The sequence below is a fragment of the Helianthus annuus genome, chromosome 3 (genome assembly GCF_002127325.2).
Source record: "Helianthus annuus cultivar XRQ/B chromosome 3, HanXRQr2.0-SUNRISE, whole genome shotgun sequence".
NCBI classification, from domain to species: Eukaryota; Viridiplantae; Streptophyta; class Magnoliopsida; order Asterales; family Asteraceae; genus Helianthus; species Helianthus annuus.
The window spans coordinates 58,695,412-58,722,476 of NC_035435.2; the positions used below are offsets into that span (position 1 = coordinate 58,695,412).

The following is a 27,065-nucleotide window of genomic DNA, read 5'->3' on the forward strand; positions in this document are numbered from 1 at the left end:
TGAATAAATGTAATTTTCGGTATTCAATAATAAAAAAAATATTTATCCTTAAAAAACCCAGTATATTATAGGAATTGAATAAATCTAATTTTATATATCAAATAATAAAAAGTTATATCTTAAAAAACCTCATGTATTATATGGGTCGAGTAAATGTAATTTTGTTTAGTGAAAATAAAAATATTTAATATATTAATACAAAGTTTGGTTTTCATGATAAAAATAGACTATTCTGTTGTTGCAAAATTTGTTAACGAAATCTCAATAAATGTAACACTTTATTTAAAACTCCATAAATATATAAATGATAAATAATATTAGTTAATTTAATTTCAAGTTTCGATACCAAACTAAACAAAATGTTCAAAGATATAGTTAAGATCAAATTAGATAACTAAGTTTGAATTTAAAGTAAGTAAATAGATATAAAAGTAATAATTAATTGAGTTAATTACTATTTTCGTCCATGTGATTTGTAAAAAATCATTATTTCAGTCAGTTAGTTTAAAATTACCATTTCAGTCCCTGTGATTTCACTTTCGTAACAATTTCAATCCATTATTCTGTTAAGTACAGGGACTGAAATGGTTCCGAGGTGGACTGAAATAGCTACGAAATTGAAACCATAGGGACGAAAACAGTAACTAACTCTAATTAATTCAAATAAATAATATTATAAATGAGAAGGAGATTAAACTAAATAATAATTATCCATAAGTTATTAAACTAAATAATACTTAATAGGAGAGTTATCTATAATTAATTAGAAGAGATTAAAATAAAATAATAATTATCTATAAGAGATGGCCTAATATGATGACAAGTGTCCCCAAAGTGGTTTCTTTTATTATATAGTATAGATGTGTAAAGGATGAACCATGTCTTTTCAAAATCCAATCTTTATTCTTTTGGTTTTCAAGAATACAAAACCAAGAACTCAATAACAATTTTTTTATGTGCATAGGTTGATAGAAGATACAAACAATATTATCATCAAATGCAGATAATTATATCATCATTTGCAATAATTGCTGAAGGTGGAGCAGCAAAAACCTACACATCACTCGCACTCGAGACCAGTTCATGTCGTTTTCGGTGCCTGAGAGATGCAATGGACAGCCAGATAACACGTTTTCAGTAATTTTTTTCAGTCAAAAGCCGGGTCAAATATAAAGTATAAATACGAGTTAATTTAAATTTCGACGTCGCCGCAACGCGCGGCGGGTCAAAATCCTAGTATAATAATAAGAATAATAGAAATAATAGTAAGACTAATAAATAAATTTGACATAATAAATTATAGAGAAAATTACACCTGGTCTTTGTGGTTTGTTTTTTAAGACTAATAAAATGGTAAAAAAAAAGTAATTCTACATATGCTTAACGTAAAAACTCAACCATATTAGTGTTGGCTTAAAGTTATCCTACAAAGTATTCTAAAAATGAGAAGTTTACAAATACACAATGGATCATAAAATATAACACAATGTCAAACAAAATATAAAACAATGCCGAAAGATAGAATACAATGTCAAAAAAAAGACACAGTGAGTCGCATACAGACAGAATAACGCAAATATAAAAAAGACACAATGATAGATAAAAAGACACATTGATTTAAACAAAAATTCTAAAATCTACAAGTTAAACATCTAAAAGCAAAAACCTAAAATCTCATATTGTAGAGTTCGATGAGACGGTTTCAATGTCGTTTGAATGAGGTAAATAGGAGTCCGTTTGATAATCTTTTTATGACTTCTTGTTTTAAAGACTTTATATTTGATTCTAACCGGTTAGTGTGGTGAACTAAGAATGATAGAAAAATAGACTTTCGAACTTTCAGGGGAAAAAAAGACAAGGTTGAGAAAATCGTAATTTGACTCAAGGTAGGGATGAGCACGATATACGTTTGGTATCAAAAATACCAGTAAAAACAAAGGAAAAGTGGGTGCCGGTACAGAATATACCGGTTCAGTACCGCTATCGGTGTTTTACCTGTAAATACCCGTGCCGTAACGGTTCTGAAAAACACAGAAAATGAATACTGGTATCGGTACCGAATATACTTGGTATGATTTGATACCGGTATAATACCAATTTGATACCAAATACTCATCGACTCAAAGCATAGAAACTAGGGCTGTAAACGAACCGAACGAACACGAACAAGGCTATGTTCGTGTCCGTTCGTTAAGGAAATTTGGATGTTCGTGAACTGTTTGCGAACACATGACGAACAAAAGTTTGTGTTGGTGCTCGTTCGTTAAGGAATTCTGATTGTTCGCGAACAGTTCGTGAACAACCACGAACGCAAACGAACACAAATGAACTTTAATTTTGAAAATTAAAAAAGGCATCGTTAATCTTAAACATTGTACACAACGAAAGTAGTTAAATATAACCATTTAAAGATTGAAGGGATGGATAATATTGGGTTCAATCGATTGGAGATAAGCTGAATGAAGGAGCGTGATATCAAAAGGGGGAGAGTGCCAGAGAGAGAGAGAGAGAGAGAAAGAAATAATACCTATGGGGAAAGTAAAAAATTAATAAAACATTAAAAAGTTTTAGAAAAAAAACATAAAAAATCGAACACGAACGGACATAAACGAACGAACATATTACCGAACGTTCACGAACGCAGTCGAACGAATGAGACCTTTGTTCGTTTTCGTTCGTTAAGCTTATCGAACGAAATTTTTTGTTCGTGTTTGTTCGTTATGCTTATCGAACGAAATTTTTTGTTCGTGTTTGTTCGTTAAGCTTATCGAACGAACATAAACGAACTTCTCACCGAACGATTTACAAACTATTCGCTGAACATTCGGTTTGTTTACACCCCTAATAGAAACCAAGTAACCAACGGTATAATTTACTCTATTTTTTATTTACTCTCACGGAAGTCGTGGAGGGCTGGGTGAGAGCGACAATGTTTGGGCTAGAGGCTGCCATGTTTGACTTCTTCAATATTATATTGCAAGAAAAGAGAATGAATATAGTTGGAAGCAGCCATTGATTAAACTAATTATGTGCGAGGGTTTACCCAATAATTTTGACTCACAAATTTCTGTTTTAGTGAAATACAAATTTTTTCATTCAATCTTTATAATTTTTTTTCAGGCGGTGTCCTTTATTTTTAAAATTAACAAATTTTATATTTGTTGTTTTAAAATCTTACACGTTATATTTTCTTTCAGCCTAACTCAGTTAGATTTTTCCAAACCATACTTCCCGCGGACCAACCCGTTTGACCCAAGGAACCACAATCCCCAAAGGGACAACCGGACGTCAAAGAAAGATTCTCGGGACCGCAACTGGACCGAGATCACCGTGTCACCAAGCGAAGTCCTTCTTACGGACGCACAGCTCTTGCGACCGGCCCAACCAATGAAGTCCAAGAAAAATCAAGATCTCACTCTCTATTGTGAGTATCACAAGGACTTGGGCCACACCACAAACAACTGCATCAGTCTCCGGCTGGAGATTGAGCGAGCCTTAAAAGAGGGGAAACTGCAACATCTTTTGCCAGGTGAGCAGAAACCCACCAAGCGCATCACCCCTCATGGCGAAGGCACCTCCTCAGGGAAGAGGACCATGTATGTGGCCTCAACCCACATGATCAACGGAGGTAAAGGTAGGCTGCGCAAGGCGGCGAGAAGACCGGACAATGACTGGAAAGACGAGCAAGTCGTCTTTCCAAAATTCCGAGGCGGCCCGCGCGAGAGACGCACCGTCGTTATTACAGGCCAACTGGCTCATTACTGCACCGAGCGTCTATTCATCAACCCGGGCAGTACTTCCGATATCATCTATGAGCAATGCTTCAACCAGTTCGATCAGGAGGACAAAGATCGGTTGCAAGCAGTGGACTACCCATTGGCCGGGTTCGCAGGGGAAACCGTCTTTCCCCTAGGCCAAATTACGTTCCCTGTGCGCCTTACCAGCGGAAGGCACACACGAACAGAAGAGGTAAACTTCATGATTTTACCTCATACTTCCAAATATGATGTACTCCTTGGGAGAGAATCCCAAGGTGATTTCAATATGATTACGTCCGTACCCCACTCTGTTGTCGGTTTCCCAACCGAAACAGGGGTCGCGATAATCTACGCACGCAGAGACGTCATGATGTCGGACGAAATACGTCCGACCAAGATGGCAAGGCCTACCCCCAACAACCAACCAGAAAAATGGGTTCTCAACGCGAGATACCCAGAACAAAAGGTTACGTTGGGCCACGCCTTGTCCCCTAACACCAAAGCGCACCTGAAGCAGCTTCTCTTCAGGAACCAAGACATTTTCGCGTGGACACCCGCAGACACGACTGGGGTCCCGCGTGAAATCACGGAACATTGCTTAAATACCATGCCAGGTATTAAGCCGGTGATCCAAGGCCAACGCCACCTTGGATCCGCTAAAAACTAGGCGATGCATGAGCAGGTGGAAGAACTGCTCTCCGCAGGCATCCTGCGGGAAGTTAAATACCAGACTTGGTTATCCAACCCAGTCATGGTAGAGAAACCATCCGGGGGCTGGCGCATGTGCATCGATTACAAAGTCCTCAACAAAGCCTGTCCCAAGGATTGTTACGCACTTCCGGAAATCGACGAAAAAGTCAATAACCTCGCACCTTTTAGATGGAAGTGTTTCCTCGATTGTTATAAAGGCTACCACCAAGTACAGATGGCAGTCGAGGATGAAGACAAAACGGCATTCCGCACTCCCACCGGTAATTACTGTTATACAAAAATGCCATTTGGGTTGCGCAACGCGGGCGCAACCTATCAAAAACTAATGAACGACACTTTCCGCGGGCAAATAAGTAAAAGTGTCGAAATCTACATGGCCGATCTAGTCGTCATGAGCATGGAGGAAGATACCATGCTCACTGATATTGAACGAACATTCCAAACTCTGCGAAACGTTAACATAAAGCTCAATCCAGGGAAATGCTCGTTTGGAATGGAAGAAGGCAAATTCCTTGGATTCATCGTAACCAAAGATGGATTCAAGGTAAACCCAAAAAAGGTTCAGATAATCGAGCGCATGCCGTCGCCTTCAACGATGAAAGAAATGCAACGGCTGGCCGGCAGGCTAGCCGCACTAAATAGATTCTTAGCCAACCATGCAGCTAAGTCATATCCTTTCATCAAGACCCTGCGGACTGTTTAAAGAAAGAACAAATCCAGTGGACCGCAGAGGCCGAAAATGCTTTCCGGGAAATGAAGGAGTGTTTGATACAACTCCCAACTCTAACCGCACCACGCAAGGATGAACCACTCATATTATACTTATCTGCCGCAGACAACGCGGTAGGTGCGGTACTGATAGTGGAGCGGGAGGGGGTTCAAACCCCATCTATTACATCAGCAAGATGCTCAACGACCCAGAGACAAGATATTCAATAATGGAGAAATTGGTATTAGCACTCGTACACGCATCAAGACGGTTGCGACGCTACTTCGCAAACCATGTCATCACGGTGCTAACCAATTACAGGATCGGCCCGATCCTATCCAAACCTGACATTTCTGGGAGATTAGCGAAATGGGCAATCGAGCTGGGCACGCACACGCTGAACTATAAACCGCGCCCCGCGATTAAAGGCCAAGTCTTAGCTGATTTCGTCGCCGAGGTACCGACCAATCGCATTCAAGAATGCGAAGAAGCACAAAATCCGATACCAGCACCATCTTCCTCGGAAACTTGGGCACTTTTTACTGATTGTGCTTCCAACGAGGAAGGTGCAGGTGCAGGTCTGTGACTCGTCAGCCTCGATGGCCAAAAACTTACATATGCAATCCGCCTCGATTTCAAAAGCACAAATAACGAGGCAGAATATGAGGCTCTACTGGCAGGACTACGTTTAGCAGTCAAACTCGGCGTGCAACATTTGGAAGCACACGTCGACTCTTTGTCAGTTGCAAGACAGATACGCGGCGACTATGCCGCAAAGGGGGATATCATGATCCTCTACCTCGAGCAAGCCCTGCACCTAACATTAAAGTTCACTTCATTCAATATCCGACATATCAACAGAAGTGAAAACAAATCCGCAGATGCACTATCAAAACTTGCATCCACCAGCTTCCAACATCTGGCAAAGGAGATACGCATCGAAATTCTGCAGAATCCTTCGGTACCCCTGCGCCAGGTTAATGTCATCCAATACGACACAACATCTTGGATGACACCAATTATTGCATATTTGCAATCAGGTGTGACTCCCGAAAGCAAGTCAGAGACGCGCAAGTTACAATACAAAGCGTGCCATTATCAAATGGGAGACGGTATCTTATACCGTAAATCATACCTAGGGCCACTCCTACGATGCGTCAACCCCCAGGATGCCACATACCTCATCAGAGAGATACACGAGGGAATGTGCGGCATACACGCAGGACTACGCATGGTAGTGGCCAAAATCATGACTGCCGGGTACTACTGGCCCGGCATGCACCTGGACGCCGTCAAAGAGTTGCGCAAATGTATTAACTGTCAACGACATGCTCCAAAAACGTTGCACCCCAAGAACAACTTGGTCCCGGTCACCACCGCATGGCCCTTTCAGAAATGGGCAATCGACGTGGTCGGACCCTTCCCAGACGCATCAGGTGCGGTCAAATTTATCATAGTAGCGGTTGATTACTTCACAAAATGGGTAGAGGCGAAACCGCTCGCCTCAACCACTGATATGATAACAAGAAAATTCATTTGGGAACATATCATCTGCCGTTTCGGTCTACCAATGTGCATCGTTACCGATAACGGCACCAACTTTGCTGCCGACGAATTTCAAAAATGGCTAGAAGAACTACACATTGAACATATATTCTCATCCGTGGCACATCCACAAGGGAACGACTAGGTTGAGAGTATCAACAAAAGTCTAGTCGAAGGCATCAAAGCAAGGTTGGGAACAGCCAGGCGTGGCTGGGTCGATGAACTCCCAAGCATCTTATGGGCTCACCGCACAAGCCCAAAAACGAGCAATGGGGAGACACCTTTCAGCCTAGTTTATGGCTCGGAAGCGGTGATCCCCGCGGAAGTAGGCCTCCCTTCACCCATAATGTTGGCTATTGAAAAAATAGACAACAGTATGGAATGCAGGATTGACTTGGACCTCTTGGAAGAAAGGCGTGAAAACGCTGCCATCAACGAGGCCAAGTACAAATCCAAACTGGAAAAGTACTACAACTCACGCGTCCGCGTTTGTACTTTGAACCCGGGAGACTACGTCTTCCGTGACAACGAAGCATCTAATGCTGAACGCCCAGGAAAACTTGCCCCCAAGTGGGAAGGACCCTACCTCATCAATGAGGTCTTGGGCAAAGGCGCGTATAAGTTGCAAACGTTAGAAGGCGAACCTATCGCACGTACATGGAATGCACAACATCTTAGACGCTGTTACATGTAAGCCATGTATTTTACATTTTCATGTAACCTATCGGGCCGCAGGCCATTTGCAAATAAATAAACGAGCAATTCAATGCAATATTGTCTGTTACTAATATTACAAATGCGTGTTCCACTTTGTGGTGTCCGCAAAAACAGATTGGCAAAATCTTCATTCGCGATACCCACACAAAGTGCTAACCACACACAAATATTGTAATAGGCCAGCAAAAGGCAGAATATTAAGTATCTATCCGGCCGGATAGACAAGTTTTTACAAAACTTACACAATTCCTGAACCCTAATAAGGCAAACAATGGAATTGACTCATACCCATACGACAAAGGTATCGAGTATACTCAACCCCATTCACAATGGGTAGAGTTCCGGATAGACAAGTTTTTACAAAACTTACACAATTCCTGAACCCTAATAAGGCAAACAATGGAATTGACTCATACCCATACGACAAAGGTATCGAGTATACTCAACCCCATTCACAATGGGTAGAGTTCCGGATAAACAAGTTTTTACAAAACTTACACAATCCCTGAACCCTAATAAGGCAAACAATGGAATTGACACATACTCATACGACAACGATATGGAGTATACTCAACCCCATTCACAATGGGTAGAGTCCCGCATACACACATTCAAACATGCCAGAAGTAAAAACACTTGTACAAATTGAGCAACAAACTTTATATTCAACAAATTCAGGCACCCACACGGGGCACAAGGGATTTACATAAAGTTCCAACATATAAGAGGAAAACAAAAAATGAGGGCACACAGGCCAACCTAAGTCCTATTTTGTACCACTGGTACCCGCGCCATCTTGGCCGGCACCAGCAGGATTTTCCTCCTCCGCGTCGGCATATAACATCCGCAACCGGTCTACATAATCCGCGGCCTCTAAGCATTCGTCAAGCTTCTCCACACAAGAGAGAGACGTGTCATAAAAAGATGCAACGGCCGCATCAAGAAGCGCTTCGGTGTCCACATCACGAAACCTGGACCGCTCTTCAGTATAACCGCCTTTAGACATGACGTTTATATGACCGATACAGCGGCTATAACCAGCTTTGAAACCAGCATTGCGTGCACGTTGCTTGACCAAGTCCAAACCAGTTGCGGTTTCAGGTGCATCCATGATAGCCTGAACAATCTGCAATAAAAGAATAATAAGATTCACATGCTAATCCGAGTAAATACAAAGGCATGGGATACTTACATGTGCAATACCGTGACTCCGCATCCACTCACGGTCAGCCTCAAGCTGGTTAAACGAAGAGGTCAAGGCCTCGACAGCCGCATTTGCCCACTCTTCCGCTAAAGTCACGCGGGCAGTAATGTCTGCGAGCTTAGCCTCGCGAGTCTGAACCTCAACCTTTCAAAAGCAAGAAGCAGTTTGCACAAAGTTGGTAAACATTCTCGAAAGGCAGAAGGAAAGATAGAACAGGAAAAACAAATCATACCTGAAGGCTGCCAGCAACCTGATTCAAACGGGTGCGCTCAGCATTCGCCTCTTCAAGAGCCTTACAAGCACGGCTCTCCCTCTCTTTGGCCGCCTCAAGGGCCTTTGCAGCATGAGCCCCCGCTTCTTTGGCCTCTTCAAGTGCCTTCACAGCCCGGGCCTCCACCTGTTGGGCTTTAACCGCAATCACCTCAGTCGCAGGCTTCTCCTTGCCCAAAACAGCATTCGCTGCCTTGGCATTCGTCAGCTCCTGACGAGCACGAGTACGAACCAACTCTTGCGCTCATTGGAAAGTTTTTCGTTCCAACTCTTGCGTTCATCAGAAAGTAACTTAGCAAGAGTACGAACCTGTTTCAGCTCAGCAGTTGCAGCCCACTCTGCGGTCTGTTTCTACTTCTCAAAAGCAGCCCCATCCCTATCAAGCTGCTCCGCACCCGCACGCGCAGCCTTCACCAACTCTTCCGCTTCGGCCCGCAAGCGAGCAGCTTCCTCCTCCCTACGGCCTAGCACCTTGTAATCTTCCAGAATGGCATTCGCCACTATGGAACTTCCCACTAACATGGTGGAAAGTTAGTTAATGCGCAGTTCACGGGGTGCGGAACGAGCACGCTCAGTTTCAAAAGGGGTGCCCAGACCACCCAGAATTTCCTTGCACGCAGAAGGATCATTAGAAATATCATCCCCCTGCATAACGCTCCAGGGGGGACGATGATAGCTGGTACTCCGATCCGGGGTGTATGTGCGGTAATAGTAATACAGCTCAGACTCTACAGGCTGAATTGGAGGTCCTTCATCACCCGCACCCCTAGATGCGGAACCAGAAACCTTCTCAGCAGTTGGAGACTTCTGTGATCCAGCTCCAGATTTTTGTCCAACATCAGAAAACCTCAAGTCCAATCCATCAGCATCATTTGGACTGATCAGGTTGTTGGAGGAATCCACCGTATCAAAAATCTGGGACGCAGAAACCACCGTTTTCTCCAACATCAGTTTTTTCCACCGTTTTCTGTACCTGCACGGTTGGATCAGAAACCACCTTAACAGAGGGTGTCGCAGGTTCCTTTGGTACCCCCGCATCCGCAGCTGTGGTATGCGAGGGAGACAAGGGAGCATCAAAGAAAGAAAATCCTGCATCTTGTGGTTCTGCAATACAAAGAACGCATTAACTATCAATAAACAAGTTGTGCATACAAAACACTTGCAAAGTTATACACTCACCAGCAGGGACCGAAGGCTTCTTTTGAGTCGGACCAGTCCTTTTAGACTGCAGCTTCCGACGTTTCAATTCACCACCAGCAGCAGCTGCCTGCTTCGGCTTCCTCTTACCATCATCAAGGGTGGAACCCGCAGCAGCCCCACCTACAGCCGCACCATCACCTGGAACACCCAAACCCTCAAGGGTATCAGATACTACCACGTAATCGGTATATCTGCAGTAACAAGAACGATAGGTACCTACGGCCTGTGACACCAAGGGAGGGGCAGCAGAACCCTCAGCCTTCTCCTTACCGCGACCCCGCACGGTTTTCTTCACTTGTTTCTTCTCCACGTGTTTCTTGGGGATACGCTTTTGAAACTTCCCCAGATCCCCAAGAATACCTGCATTGAAACAATCAAGCAAACAAGTTACAAGGGTGAATTTTGAAAATAAGAGCAACTTAGAAAATACTTGCGCCTTCTGGCACGGGTGCCTTCATCACATCACGTGTGGGAACGCGGAAATTGCCAAAAATCTCCAGGTTGAAACTATCCCGTACCTCACACGGAGTTAGCTCAACTTTGCCCTCAAAATCGGGCTCAGACATCCTCCATACACCAACCGCATTCACTGATAAAACACATACACATTACTAAAGGGATAAAGAAGCTAGGAAAATAATCAAGAGAAACAGGCTTACCACCACTCTTTTCCCGCAGAACGGGCCTTGCCTTCCTATCCGGCCTACTGAGCATCATCCGCAACACCCACAACTGGTTGTTGTCTAACTTTTTGAGTTCAATAGGCCGCAGCCTAGAGAACCAATCCACAGTCTTCGCGGTGGCAACAGGAATATCCTCATCCGTAACACCCACATTTACGTCCCGGAAAGTCATATGGGCATAGACCGCACAGGCTTTGACGTAAAAAAACTTCGTCTTCCACTTTGAGACACCCTTGGGAGGTGTCATCAACTTCAAACTCCCATGTCGTTGATTAAAAGAAAAAAATCCGGTGTTCACCGTTAACTGGTAAAACCACCGGAAATTCTCAACAGTAACGTCCAACCCATGGGCACGAAAGGTGTACTCAAAGTTCCTAATCCGGAACATCCCAAATGGACTTAGGTGGGAAATATGGAGATGATAGTACTCTAACACCTCAGCAACGAACACTGTCACTGGCAATCGAAGGTTGCCCTCGGTGAAAAAATCAGCCCACAGGGTGATATAGCCGGCCAGAGCATCGGCACCAGTATCACCCTCTTGTGGGTAAGTGGCTTTCCAATCGTCGGCCATCTGAATAGTGGTCATCAGGGTTTTAAAACCACCTTTTGTCCACTTCAATACCGGTAGACCACCACCGCCGACGGCACCACCATCATCATCTTCATCTTCTTCAGCCCCTGCCAGTGGCTGCTCGGGGTTTTCACCCTCCATATTGTACATTTGATGGTTCAGCCATCAGAAATATAGACGAAGGGAAGAACGTGAGTGGAAAAACTCAAAATAACCTCACCGGAAGTTCAGAAAATCTTTTTGGAGAAGACAAAGGAATTGTTTCTCTCACCGGAAAAATTTTGAAATTTCGAACAAGTGAGGGGAAACCACGAACGGTTTCCCCTTATATACTCACCGCAATAAATACAACATGGAAACTGAATCATCACGTCCAAAAAGAGCGAATTATGCGGCACCATGTGTCAAGCGACGTTTCTGCTGACGGTTATCACGCACCGTGGCCGCCCACGCGCCTGACAAAAGAGACGTTTACACTCCTGCTACAGTGCATTTAATGACCTCGGGCAGTGCAAATGTCCTTTCATTTCAGCACATGCCAGAAAATCTCACCAACTTCCACCAACTCACACGTGCGCTCAGCCACGTATACCACAAAAAGCGACAACATTATCCAAACACAAGCGGCATGCGGTTTCTCTGGTATACCGCACCATAACCCATACCGCATGTCGTTTTTTTACATACCCATAAAATAGCCAAAAAATTATATATTTCCATGGTTAAGGGGGTATAAACATGTCCGCACATACCCACGAGCACACGTGGAATATGCGGAGATGACACACACGAGCCCGTACAGGTGTGTCAGATACTCAGAACAAGCGTTGTTCTTTGGACTGAACCGCATCTCAGAAACAGGTAAACCGCATTGCCTTCATTCTCTTCAAGCTTCAAATCCCTCCTGTCCGGTTCACAACCACAGAGGGTGCATAAACAACTTCGTCAACAAGAAGAAGGAAGGGAATGTACGCGCACGCACATCAGCAACCCTGACTCCTGATCCTTCAAGAGCCACATCCGAGCAACACACCCGTTTCAAGCGAGTATGGGGTGACAAAACCGCAGACACTCATGAGTCGCTGCGGACACAACCATAGCTCCGCAAATGGTTGCTACGGAAGAGCCACAACTAAGTCATCACATAGATGAACGAAGCTACTTCAAGGAAAACTCCTCGGTATTGGAGCGTGAAGGAAAGTGGCTAAGGAAGAGATGCGGACGAGATCCCCAATGATCATACGAGATCTCGTCGAACAACAAGCAGCCGAACAACGGTAACAAGTCTGCTTATGACTTTGTTACCCTACTTGTAAGACGGATAGAATAAACAATGGTGAGCATTACCATGCCTATGACCATGTTTATTTGACCATTATCCAGATTCACATTGTTCGACCAAACATGGCCAACAATGACGCAAGTACCCAACATTGTTCACACAACCGTGGCCAACAATGTCAAGCAACGAGGTAACCGCAAAGGACGTACGGTTACTAGAGAGCTAATTAGAAGAACATGAACACCCCACAAAAGGGATCATCATTTCATGTCCAATTACTGCTGAAGACCACTCTCTTCTTCATTCACCACCGCAGAGGTTGGTTCGAAGTTTATGCAGGACATCTTCAACCACCATCTCAGAGGTTGGGTCGAAGTTTGTGGACACTCCCAGCACGATCTCAGAGGTTGGTTCGACACACCAACAGGTGGCACCCAACCCTGATGACGTCAGAAACGGTAGACCACGCTACCGGATCAAAACTTAAGGCTGAGAATTTCGCATCAGACGAAACATTTTCACCGGTACAGAAGAGGCTTCACATGACTCTTCTAGATCTCCAGCTTGATTTACGAAGAGCAAAGACCATCTACATGGTCTAGAATTTTCTCCAGACTCCAAACTACCTTCTAGACACCATAGTCCAGTACTCCTCCCACATGCAACTTGCATATGGCAGCAACACTAGACTGGGGGGACTTCAAGGGGTATGGTCCCAGATCTCGCGTCAGCACGACCACGAGTGACCATTACCCTTATCAAAACCCCCACTAGCTAATAACCTACCTGTGTAAACACAGTGGTTGAATCCGGTCTGCCCAATGATGGAGGAGGGCTTACCTGGAATATGAGAACGGTAGAGTGATGCGGCATAGCATCACATCTAGTGTATGAAAACGGAAGTATTCACAGCGATGCGGCCTAGCACCGCGTCTAGTGAACACTTCTATCAATACAGGGAAGTTGGAAAACAACAACAGTCACCACAGACGACGATGCGGCCTGGCACCGCATCTCGCGTATTTCTTGATCAAAGAGTAAGACGCAGGAACATCTACAGTTACCGCAAACAGCGATGCGGCCTGCACCGCATCCTGTCTACTCATCAAGTGGGACTGACACCACAGAGCAAGTAGCACCAATGGCAGCCGCCTGACAGGTCTACGTAAGCGACAGACTGACGTGGCGTCGTCTCCCCGGCCGACATGTCTGACACACCTGCAAAGGTGCAGCATGCCGTCAGTCTATCCATCCACCTCCTCCTTCACTCCTCGGCTATAAATACCAACCCCAAACCAGGTTTGAGGGATCTCTTCACAACTCTCTCACTACTACTACTATCATACTTTGCTTCCCAAGCAGACTACTGATTCTCACGCCGGAGAGTGGTAACAAGGAGCACCCCACACCCCATCCTCCTTGTTACGAGTCACGGTTTGTTTCCTTGTGCAGGAGATCAACCCACCGGTGATCCAGCCAGCGATCCTCGAGAGGAAGGGATTAACCCTTCTTGACGAGACCAGTGAGTTAACCCCGCCCGGTGGACATAATGTTTGAGTAAAAACCTGACTTGCCGGAGCTCCCAGGTTGGTAAGAGTGGAGCAAGAATCGGCATCATTCTTGAAATGTTTGTATAGTAAATCTACAGGTGATATCTTTAAATTGTTATATTTTGATTTACAAGTGATTATGGTTGGTGAGTGAATCTGTAAGTGGTTGAAAGAGGTTTTCATTGACAAGTGGTTAATCAAGGTCATTAAGTTGAACTTGTTTGGACCATACTTACAAGTAGTATTTTGGAGAACAAATGATAAGTTTATCCCCTAACCTACAAGTGGTTTGAAAATCAACAAAACTAATTTTCCGTAAAAACCATTTGATTAAAACAAACTTAAGTGTTTTGAAATCACAATGGGAAAATAGTTTGTTGTGAGGGGGAGTTCTGATTGTTTATGCCGAGTGGATGGCGATTTGAAGTTATTTGATATTAGTTGTCAATTTGTTTGTACAGTTTGTTTTCAAATTTTCCTTTAAATGTGTTTGCATTTTAGGGGGAGTAAAAATTTCACAGAAAATCCAAAAACATTAGAAAATTTGAAAAAGCCAAAAACATGATAAAATCAAAAATGAGTTTTGTTGTATGAAAGTGGAAATGATAGTACATCAGTGGACGATCACGGCATGCTAAAGAGTTGGAAAGTTAAATAGTGATAAACGGTCTCACTGATGATGTGTCAGTAGGTTTTTGCACATTTAATAGACTGTTACGAGATATAAACCTAAATTTCAAACTTGCTTAATTCGTGGGTAACATCTCTCGGATATATGGGTAACCCCCAAAATCTTGTTTGAAGGACCCCTCTTTCTGAGATACTAGGTCTTTTATGCTTAGTGATATCTAGGGTATTATCTCGGGACTTCTGATAATGCGGAAGCAATGGCCTAGTCCTCGGAGAATACTTTACGCTTGCTTGAAAAATAGCGCCGCCCTCAACATAAATGATGAGACAATAAAATTGCTAATCTATGTTGTTGTAACAAAAGATCCTCTAAAGGGGACACACCGAAAGTCGAACCGTCATCTCTCTGCTGAATGGAAGTTCTGACCTGAGCTCTTACGGTTCCGCAATTTAACCCTTTACAGATATCATCTAGGTATACTCACCTGTAAGACTGAATATTGGGATCTGGATACAGGAGTATATTCAAGTGGTGGGACACGCGAATAAGTTTAAGTATCTAAAACATTAATCTCGTATCTCGGATCAATTGAACTTTGTGTGAAAATTTAAGTGGACCAATATACTGACAATCTAGGTGAATTATTTAGAACTTAAAATGAAATGAAGCTTAACGGTGTTGATGATTTGTCTCAAAAACTGATATGATCCTCTTACACAAACTCACAATAATATTGTATGTAAATATTTCTTTACTGCATTTCATTTCGGTTATTTCACAAAATTCCAAAAAGATTTTCAGTGTGTTTTAGCAAAATTTTTGAAAAATCCAAAAGGAATTTCGACAACTGATATTGAAGAGCTGATTTTCAAAATTCCGAGTGCTGAACATGATGAACAGGTTTGGGAGAATGTGATTGAAAAGTTTTTAAGTAAAAAAAGGAGTCTATAGAAAGAAAAGTGTTCTGAAAATGAATGATATGTTTACTAGTGGTCATTAGTAATGTCATAATTTGTTGTATCTTATTTTTATGAAACTTATGTTTTAGGTAGAGGATTTGCAGGAAAGCCTGGATTCTGATTGAGAGTAGCGAGCTAGGTTGCGATCCTGATTCTGTAAAAGTCAGTCTATAATCTAAGCATGTTTTGAGGAGGAGTCTGTTAGAGAGAGTTTGGGAAGTTATCTGTTGGTGCTGATATTCAGGAGAAGATAGAGCGAGTCAAGAACAGGAAAAGCCCGAAGGCTGATAAAGACTGAAGACGTTGAAGACTCGACACTGAAGACTCGTCAACATCTGAGGGGAAGTCTGTTAGTGCATACATCTGTCGACTTCGTCTTGTATCGAGTCTAGTACTAGATATGTTAGATCAGGGCACGTTGTACGGGAAAATAGAGTTTTAAAGTTGATTTCCCACGAAATGTTGATTTCCCACGAAATGTTGATTTCCCACGAAATGAACATTGCACTTTCGTGGGGAATCAGAAACTCTATAAATAGGCTAGTGATCATGTCATTTGGTGGGGACTCAGGAACTTGTACCGAAGTGCTGTCGGTATTTCTTGTGACTGTAATCGCTGTTAATTCAATATACAAGAAGGTTAAAGTGATATTCAAGCTGTTTCGAGTCTATACGTCTATTTCCGCCTTTCGTATAGTCTAAGAACTCTTCTGAACGACTCGTTTGGGTCACAGATCGATCCTACATTGTTTCAGCTTCGATGTTGGAATCAGCTGGTGTTGGGTTCAACTGTATGGCCATATGTCTGCTGCGGTTATTTCAACTCATAGCAATGGGTATAAGTACGTGTAAGGTATGAACACATTTAGTTGAGATTTCCCTTACTTTTTTGGTCGTTACTAAAATGGGAAAAAGATTATGTTACTGGTGGTTATGGTAACATTATGGGCTTTGTGGCTTGCGACTACACATATTTTTACAATGAAATTACACACGATTTAGTTTTAAATTTAGAAAAGTGATTATTACTTTTACATCAAAACACACACGAAAGAGGCAAGTGTACCCTGTCATATATGTAGTAAAATATCGGTAAGAACCAAGTATCGATCCACGGAAATGGGCGGAGAAATAATACTAGACCTTTGTCACTAAATTACCGGTAAAAACATAAGCTGTTTGGTTTTAATTAAACTAAAGTAAGCATAAACAAACACTTATAAAACATAATAGATTTCAAGAACTAAAATAGATAAATAGCCTTTCTTAATATACAACCAAAGCATGTCAACTAAGTCGGTTTTGGCACCAGAAGCATTCGGTCAATTTTCCAGTTTAAGACAATTAGTATCCCTTTCTGGAATCCTAACATGACAATCATTCGGAAAGCTAAAACGATAAACACACTTTAACCACCTAAAATTGTTCTTTAACGTGCAATTGATAAATGTCTACAAAAATCTCCTAAAAATAAGTTAGTCATCCGTTAGGAGTTTTCTAACCTCACTTAGTCAAGGAAAGCGACACCGATAAACACAATGCAACCACCGAGACAAGCATAAACTAGATTAAATCACAACCGAGTTCATTTTACAAATCTTGCACATAAATTCACCAAGATAGCAATTTTGGCCCAAACTACTAATTAAGATAACAAATCATGGCAAGAATTCATAACAACACCATCTAACCCATTAGGGTCCTTCCGTGAGGGCAAGCTTTCTTGATTAACAATAATTACATTTTATTAAACCATTAACCATTTCTAGTATCATGATGCCCACATTTTAACCAAGTTAAACTAGTTTACCAACTTAAAAGTTTACTAATACATGATTAATTAAGCTTCATTTTTCAACTATCTTAACTAACCAAGTACCAATCATCCAACACAATTACTTATAATCAAGAAATCAATATCAATAACAAGGTTGCAAACTAATCATCAAAGATAATCATAGAAAATACTTCAAAATGTCATTACAAACAAAGATTAACATACTAGTGGCTATAATCAAGCAAGGAATTGTTGTGTTTTTGCCCAAAGGCTACAATAATACATAATAATCAATCTTAATGCTTGAAACATAACAAAAATTATGGAAAGACTTAAGAATTCAAACCATAAACAAGCATAAGAATGAGAATCCGGATAGAAATGGAGCTTATCGGGACAATGTGGCTTGAATCCGGGCTAAAGCTAATGCTTCCGGAGCCTGAAAATCGCCTGTGAAGCTCTCCAAAATTCCAGAGTTACGAACAGAATGTTTCTGTTCGCTTTTAATATTTTTTCGATGTCGCACGGTCGTGCACCGATCGCATGACCGTTCATTTTTTGCATTATTGGAGTTACTGTTCGCCATGATCCTATGTTCGTTTTCGCCCTGCTCTGATGATGCGCTCCGACATCAGCAGAGTTGACTGGTCTTCGGTCTCGCACGGCCGTTCTTCATATGGCACGACCGTGCGTTTCCGGGATCTTGTTGCACGGACTGCAGCACTGGTTGTTCATCACCGGGAATTAGCTGATCATCGGATCCGCACGGGGTGCAAGGAATGGCACGACCGTGCGTCGCCGGGATTTTCTTGTACGCCTTGTTGCACTGGTCGTTCATCATCAGCTGGTCTTGGTTTGTCAGAGATGCACGGTCGTTCCTCAGACCGCACGACCGTTCCGCTTGCCTAGGCCAGTTTTCTAACAGAATGTCCGCAGCTTTGTCGTTTTGCCCGGAAAGTCCTCGTTTTCACTATCATCTTGTCTGGTATGCTGTTTTAGGCCTGTAAACAGAAGTATACTTGATTAAGTATCCGAATGACGGTTTTACGGCCGAAAACGCATAAAATGGGGATAAAATGGGGGACTAAAATATGTGTAAATTAGCGAATATCAAATCTCCCCACACTTGAACCTTGCTTGTCCTCAAGCAAGCTAAACTAAAATGCAATAAAAGATAGAATTAAACAAGAACGATAATTTACACACTATTTTATTGAAAACAACTATAAACGGCTAGCCGGTTTTTCGAAAGACAACATCAAAAGACTCAAATCCAACAAGCATATGCAATTATATAGCGACAAACAAAAAGCCGTGACTTCAGATTTAATTGACTCAACATGTTAATCTTCACACAACTCACAATGTTCACACACCCTCGGTTTTATTTATGAACCATACAGAAAATGTGTACGTGCAAACACTCAATGCCTCGTCAATGAAATGTGTAATATCATAAGCTTGTTATAAGATCTCGTCTCCACCAACTAACATGCGAAAAAGTGTAAATCAAGAGGTCTTTACGGGTTGTAACGTTAGGCTTGGGCGAAGGGTATGGAAATGGATATTTAAAGTGGCGAAACGGTTAAAACTCGGTTTTAGCGTTTAACTAGCGACAAACAATACAACTATACATACTAACGCCTTAAAAAGGCGACTTTTGCGCAATCGAGCTTATCAACGAAATTTTATCATTTAAGCATTCAAAATTTGCTCGATTTTTGTCAACTTCACCCTATTTTAGGGTGTTTTATTTTCTGTTTTTTTTTTGACATAGAAACTAACGGATTTATACAATGGATAGTAAACTATAACAAGCACTAGTTAAACGATTATTTTAGCCGAGTTTCAACACTAAAAGGTTTAAAATATAAAAAGGCTAAATATGGCTAAGTGGGCGATAATATTGGGTAGACAAAGGTAAACGGGAAGGCTCGACATGGTTAATCCTAAAGGGTAACATAGGGTTTACGGGAAACACAACACAAAGAACAAGGCTAACAACAAAGGGGTAATCTAAGTGCCTCTATCACTTTTACACAATTCCGCAAGTTCATGGTCTTAACAAGCATACTAGTGACAAGTTCTAAATTACACAAGACATCCGGCTCACTCCTATATCCAAAATGAACAAATATACAACAATATCAAGGCTCAAATATGCTTACGTAACGGAAGGAATGGGTAAAAGTGTGAAAACTATCACGCAAGTCTTTCTTTGTTTGTCACGCTTTCCGGTTTCCTTTTTCAAAAATATTTTGCTTGTCGAGTTTTTATCAAGTCCGAAGCTTTCTAAAACACAACCAACCGATTTATTTACTAAAATATATACAGAAAACAGATATTTTTGAATGAATTTTCTGGGGTTTTTTTTTAGAGGACAAACAAAGTTAACAAAGTTAACAAAGTTAACCCCCTCCCCAAACTTGAACTTCGCATTGTCCCCAATGCGAAACTCGAAATATAGAGAAAAAGGATAATGGTACTCCTCTCAAGATGATATCTGATGAAACGAGACTTCCAAAGCTGTGTCTGTTATATGTTCCGGTCCGAGACTTGATAGCCGAAATCTGCAAGTATGTCATATGTACACCAAAACAGAGCAGTAACAGAATAAACATAAAAACCATAATGTACATAAATAAACTACCAATCCAAACAAAGACATAACATAAAGTAAAGTGTTTGAAAATAAAATACAATCCGAGGGTGTTTGAAATACTACGCAAAAAGAACACCCGAAATAACAAGTACTGAAATAATAAAAACCATCAACGAACAACACCACCATCTCCTACTCGTCATCACCATCATCATCTCTTGTGAAGGACGGGCCCGCAACACCATAACCAGGTGGGTTCCACAGTGGGAACTGTGGAGGGTGCTGAAAGTAGTCGGGATATGCATGATGCATCTCTCCGAATAAGTATGAAAATCCGGCACTCACCCCCTGGTATAAAGTCTCCTGGTTATGCCTAAGCTGATCCTGAGTGGCCCTGAGCTGATCCTGACTAGCCCTGATCTGGTCCTGGCTAGTCCTAATCTGGTCGATATAAGTCCTATGCTGCTCCTGCGTAACTCGCATCTGTTGGAACTGCTGGTAAAACTCTGGCTACTCCTGATGCTGGTGGTAATCATGGTGCTGCGACTCATGTGGTGGTGTCTGTGGCTGGTGTGTTGGTGTGTGCGGCTCATGCTGCTGAACTGCATGCTGCTCCTCCATTTCCACATCCTAATCCTCTGCTGGAAGTGGGGGTAACGGGTCCCAGACCTCGTTGTTGAGCCCCCTCAACCTATCCCCGTGATCAGTCTCAGCAATTACCCCTATCGCCTTCAACGACCGAATATCAACATAAACACCATCGGTCACATGAGTGAGACTCTCAAGCACCTCATCAGTCATCAACCCTAGGTTGTAAGCAATTTCGGTCACATATTGACCGCCATGAATCTGACTGTTGGGCGTTCTACCTGAGCACTTCACAAAGTATTCAGCCATCCTTGCGGCTAGGTTGATGTGTACTCCATCAACCAGCGCGTACAAAAAAATCAAATCCGGTGTTGGACAATTCCCTAAACTGTCCATGCGGCCGCAAATGGTGTGGCTAAACACATGATGCATCACTCGAACCAAAGGGTCTTTCAACCGTGAAGCCTTAGACATTCTCGGGTCGTAAGGGTCACCAATAGCATTTGCAGCCCAGAATGCAGCCCGTGCTTCATCAGATAGAAAGGTAAACTGCTCAGTGAAGAACTCGGAATCCATGTCTTCAGTTGTGTAGATACCCAGCCTCCTACCCAATCGACCTACCGACCAACTGCGCCAGCGTCCGCCCAACCTAAAAGTTACCCGCTCCTTGTAGCGGAATTTTGGCCTTCTAGCAGCAAGTGGTTTCTCGTAGGCGTAGGTGGAGAAGAACTCTATCGTTAGCTCGCGATAGATGGGTCGGTCAATAGCTACTAGGCGCGCGAGTGGGATACTGATCATGTTTTCAAGTCTTTCAAACTGATTGAGATCCCTCATAACGTCCCAATCCAACCTCCAGGGGACGCCAAATTGCCCTCGCCTTCTCCATAAGGCGTCCCGTCTTGGGATACAAAGGGCTTCTTGTTCATCATTGGGGTTAAACTGAAGGAAGGGATGATCCATCTGCATGAGGAATATCATTAGAACAGAAGGAACAAGAAAAATTTTATTCGAAAACAGCAGAACGCACAATTATGAAGGTTCTGTCAAAACTGATCTGGGCAAATGGCACGGGCGTGCGGCCTATCGTACGGCCGTGCGTCACCGAGATCGAGCAGTAGTGGCCGGCAAATGTCGTAACCGCACGGCGTGCGACCAACGGCACCACCGTGCGATACCGAGCCAACATCAAAATCAGTGAACAGCCGGTAAGGCACGACCGTTCCACCAAGGAACGACCGTGCAACCCTAATTCTGCAGTTTTTCGAACCCCTGAACTTTTAACAGCCTGATTTTTGCAAATTTCAACAAAGTTTTGTGCAAACAGGGGTTAGAAAATCAACCGGTTGTTCACGAGACATGATTCTAGCAAGGGCTAGGGTTTCGATTTGTTTATGAAGAGAACCCTAGAGAATCCTTGAAGAATCGGACGAATCTAACCTAGAAAGCGAAGAAACGGAAAATCTACAAGAATGAACATACCGTGCGAAGAGATGGGTGAAACCGTGCGAAGAAACCGTGCGATTTGAGTGAATATCGTTCTGGAACGGCTGCAGCAGTTAGGGTTCGCGGAAATGGAAGTGGGGCTGCAGATGAAGGTATTTATATTGGATAAATGACCAAACTGCCCTTAGCCTCCCGCACGGTCGTGCGACAGATCGCACGGTCGTGCGACACCGACATTTTTCTGATCCTACACGCTATTCTCGGAGATGCACCGGGGGTGCGACTCAACGTTCCGGCCAGCCCGCAAACGCACGGTCGTGCGATTCATGGCACGGCCGTGCAACAGCTGCAGATCAGTCTTTTTCTGCAGAAGCTATTTCCAGCAACTGTTTTGGCCGTTTTTCGCCATTTTTTCAACACGCACACTGTTTTAACAATATTCCCACGTAGACCCTTCACTTGGTACGTATAAAAACTGTACAAACTAACGGAAACTACCAAACACTCCTAAATTACGCTAAAACTAGAAAAACACAAAAAAGGACGATTTTACCCCTAAAGCGCTTTTGACGCTCTTGCTACAATTTTGATCCGCGAGTCAGTAGCGTAGACTCTCTCCACCCTACACTTATGATGTGTGCGGGGTTTGGAGTTCAAAACTAGGTGCTACTATCGTCGGTCCGCACCTCCGGGTTGGTTCGACTTGTTTAGCGGCCGCTCGTCGTCCACCATGATGATGTTCCCTGCGTCGGCTGAGCCCTCGGCCTCAGCGGGTACCATCGGCTTGTCCACAGCTGCCACCGCATGGGATCTTTTGCGAAGACGTCTCTTCAGATCACGATCGGGTTCGTCGGAAGGCTCTACAGCGGCGGTTGCGGGGGTTGAGGACATCAACCGCAAACGAAAAACCAACACACATGAATATTATATTATTATAATAATTCTGTTTTTTTTTCTGTTTTTAATTTTTTTTTTGCTAAAAAGAAACATAATATATATAAAAGTGGGCTGGGAATTTTATAAAAATTCGAAAATTGGCCCAAAATTTTGTAAAAATTAAAGCAATGAAAATAATCGAATCGGCTAGTATGAAAACAATTTTTCGGAGCCGAAAATTCAAAGAACAAATGAATAAATAAATCCGGATTCGAACAAATAAATGGAACAAAAATCTACAAGTGTACAAAATAATCATGAAAATGAATAAATTGAATTAAAAGCAAGAAATATTAACAAATAAATCAACAAATAAATAATCACGAAAATATACACAAATATTAACAAGTATATACGCCGATAACACAATGACTCGGGTCGTTCCTAAAACTCGCCATCTCCCCGGCAGCGGCGCCAAAAACTTGATGTGTGCGCGACTACACATATTTTTACAATGAAATTACACACGATTTGGTTTTAAATATATAAAAGTGATTATTACTTTTACATCAAAACACACACGAAAGAGGCAAGTGTACCCCGTCATATATGTAGTAAAGTATCGGTAAGAACCAAGTATCGATCCACGGAAATGGGCGGAGATATAATACTAGACCTTTGTCAATAAATTACCGGTAAAAACATAAGTTGTTTGGTTTTAATTAAACTAAAGTAAGCATAAACAAACACTTATAAAACATAATAGATTTCAAGAACTAAAATAGATAAATAGCCTTGCTTAACATACAACCAAAGCATGTCAACTAAGTCGGTTTTGGCACCAGAAGCATTCGGTCAATTTTCCAATTTAAGACAATTAGTATCCCATTCGGGAATCCTAACATGACAATCATTCGGAAAGCTAAAACGATAAACACACTTTAACCACCTAAAATTGTTCTTTAACGTGCAATTGATAAATGTTTACAAAAATCTCCTAAAAATAAGTTAGTCATCCGTTAGGAGTTTTCTAACCTCACTTAATCAAGTAAAGCGACACCGATGAACACAATGCAACCACCGAGACAAGCATAAACTAGATTAAATCACAACCGAGTTCATTTTATAAATCTTGCTCATAAATTCACCAAGATAGCAATTTTGGCCGAAACTACTAACTAAGCTAACAAATCCTGGCAAGAATTCATAACAACACCATCTAACCCGTTAGGGTCCTTCCGTGAGGGCAAGCTTTCTTGATTAACAATAATTACATTTTATTAAACCACTAACCATTTCTAGTATCATGATGCCCGCATTTTAACCAAGTTAAACTAGTTAACCAAATTAAAAGTTTACTAATACATGATTAATTAAGCTTCATTTTTCAATTATCTTAACTAATCAAGTACCAATCATCCAACACAATTACTTATAATCAAGAAATCAATATCAATAACAAGGTTGCAAACTAATCATCAAATAATCATAGAAAATACTTCAAAATGTCATTACAAACAAAGATTAACATACTAGTTGCTATAATCAAGCAAGGAATTGTTGTGTTTTTGCCCAAAGGCTACAATAATACATAATAATCAATCTTAATGCTTGAAACATAACAAAAATTATGGAAAGACTTAAGAATTCAAACCATAAACAAGCATAAGAATGAGAATCCGGATAGAAATGGAGCTTATCGGGACAATGTGGCTTGAATCCGGGCTAAAGCTAATGCTTCCGGAGCCTGAAAATCGCCTGTGAAGCTCTCCAAAATTCCAGAGTTACGAACAGAATGTTTCTGTTCGCTTTTTATATTTTTTTCGATGTCGCACGGTCGTGCACCGATCGCACGACCATTCACTTTTTGCATTATTGGAGTTACTGTTCATGACATCAGTAGAGTTGACTGGTCTTCGGTCTCGCACGACCGTTCTTCATATGGCACGACCGTGCGTTTCCGGGATCTTGTTGCACGGACTGCAGCACTGGTTGTTCATCACCGGGAATTAGCTGATCATCGGATCCGCACGGGGTGCAAGGAATGGCACGACCGTGCGTCGCCGGGATTTTCTTGAACGCCTTGTTGCACTGGTCGTTCATCATCGGCTGGTCTTGGTTTGTCGGAGATGCACGGTCGTTCCTCAGACCGCACGACCGTTCCGCTTGCCTAGGTCAGTTTTCTAATAGAATGTCCGCAGCTTTGTCGTTTTGTCCGGAAAGTCCTCGTTTTCACTATCTTCTTGTCTGGTATGCTGTTTTAGGCCTGTAAACAAAAGTATACTTGATTAAGTATCCGAATGACGGTTTTACGGCCGAAAACGCATAAAATGGGGATAAAATGGGGGACTAAAATATGTGTAAATTAGCGAATATCAGTAACATTATGGGCTTTGTGGCTTGCGAGAACACTTGTAATATATTCCCGTTAATTACTAAAAGGTTTTCATATGCTATTCCAATCTATGGCGGTTTCATAGTTTCGAGAAACTTGATATAAAGATGAAATTTTAAAAATTTGAATTATATAAAGAAGGTATTCAATTACAGTTAAACAATTGAATGAAATCTAGGTTTAAAAGTTTAAAAAATTTGAAAACAACGATTTAATATTTTCGAAAAAGTTTATGTTTTAAAAGTAAAACCGCCATAAAATAGTTTAAATTCGAGTGTGTACTCCACAGTCTAAGACGCATAGTACAGTCAAATGGGCCAAAGTCCTTTAAAAGAAGTTATATTGATCTAAGTATAACGGCCAAAATCGACGGATCAACTGGGTCAAATGTGTTGTATTTAAGAGTGTTATGGGTCTAATGCATTGTATATAAAAGTGCATCAGTACCCTGGTTTTCTTTTATGAGAGTGCACATATTTTCAAGATATTGACCATAATGTAAGGCTCCAATATATGCATTGTAAACATTGTGAAGAAAAGAGCATGTGTATTCAGCTTCGAAGTCGGAATCACCTGGTGTTGGGTTCAAACATTTAACCGATTCTCATATTTAGCTTTTTTTATATGTCAGATGTCAGTGTATAGTCCACTTCTGCAAGTGGAAACATGTGGATCCCTTCTTTATGGGTTATAGATATTTTTTTTTTAAGAAAATTACTAGATACCTCATGGATTCCTTAATATAGATTTTTGAGTGAACATGGGTAATTTGTATGGCCTGTTAATCACATCAGTTAATTTATTGTTCTTGGTTAGCTCGAGCTAAATCGAGCCGAGCCAGCTCGAATTTAATTCGAGCTCGAGACGACCCAACTTGGTTTGAGTTAAGCTCGGCTCGGCTCGCTAGCGGTTGATTTTGGTATGTTTAGCTTGCATTTTTTTTTATCTATGTTTATAATTTTTATTGAATTAACATTTTTGCAATTCTTTTTGATGATTGTTTGCTGGTTATTGCAATTCTTTTTCATGTGTTAGTTGATGATAAAGATGTCACGTTGATGGGTGTAGAGGCTGCCGGCTTTGGGATAGATGTGGGAAACATGCAGCTATCTTGACAAAAAGTGAAATTGGTGTGTTATGTGATGCCAAGGTCTATTTGTTACAAGATGATAATGGACAAATAATTGAGCCTAATTTTATTAGTGCAGTGTAAACATGAATAATCTTTCTACATGCTACCTTGATCCTTTATTTTTTATTTTTACTTTTGATGGAAGTTGGTTATAGTAAAGGTATTAATATGTCATATTATTGTATTAAGAATTAAGAATGTACTAACAAAGTTTAATGAAATAATACGTCATATTTTAAAAAAGTATGCATGTTTAATAAGTAACAAAATAAAATTACCCAGGAAGCATTCCCGGGTGATAACCTAGTTAATATATATATACAATTATCTTTTGTCCTCCTGATTACATTATACTATATAATATTAGGTTCTGGAGAAAACAACCAAAAGTATAAAAACTGTGAGAACGATTCTCAGCCACAAAATTTTTGTGATTTATGGCTGAGATTGATGCGATGA

The 27,065-nt window shown here is 41.7% G+C and overlaps 1 long non-coding RNA gene across 1 annotated transcript; it reads left to right on the top strand.

The window, feature by feature from the left end:
• The first annotated feature begins 16,537 nt into the window (after window positions 1–16,537).
• Window positions 16,538–26,780, top strand: LOC118490304. Its single transcript, XR_004889105.1, has 2 exons — window positions 16,538–16,646; window positions 26,106–26,780. It is a non-coding gene; the product is annotated as an uncharacterized LOC118490304 (long non-coding RNA).
• The last annotated feature ends 285 nt before the right edge of the window (window positions 26,781–27,065 follow it).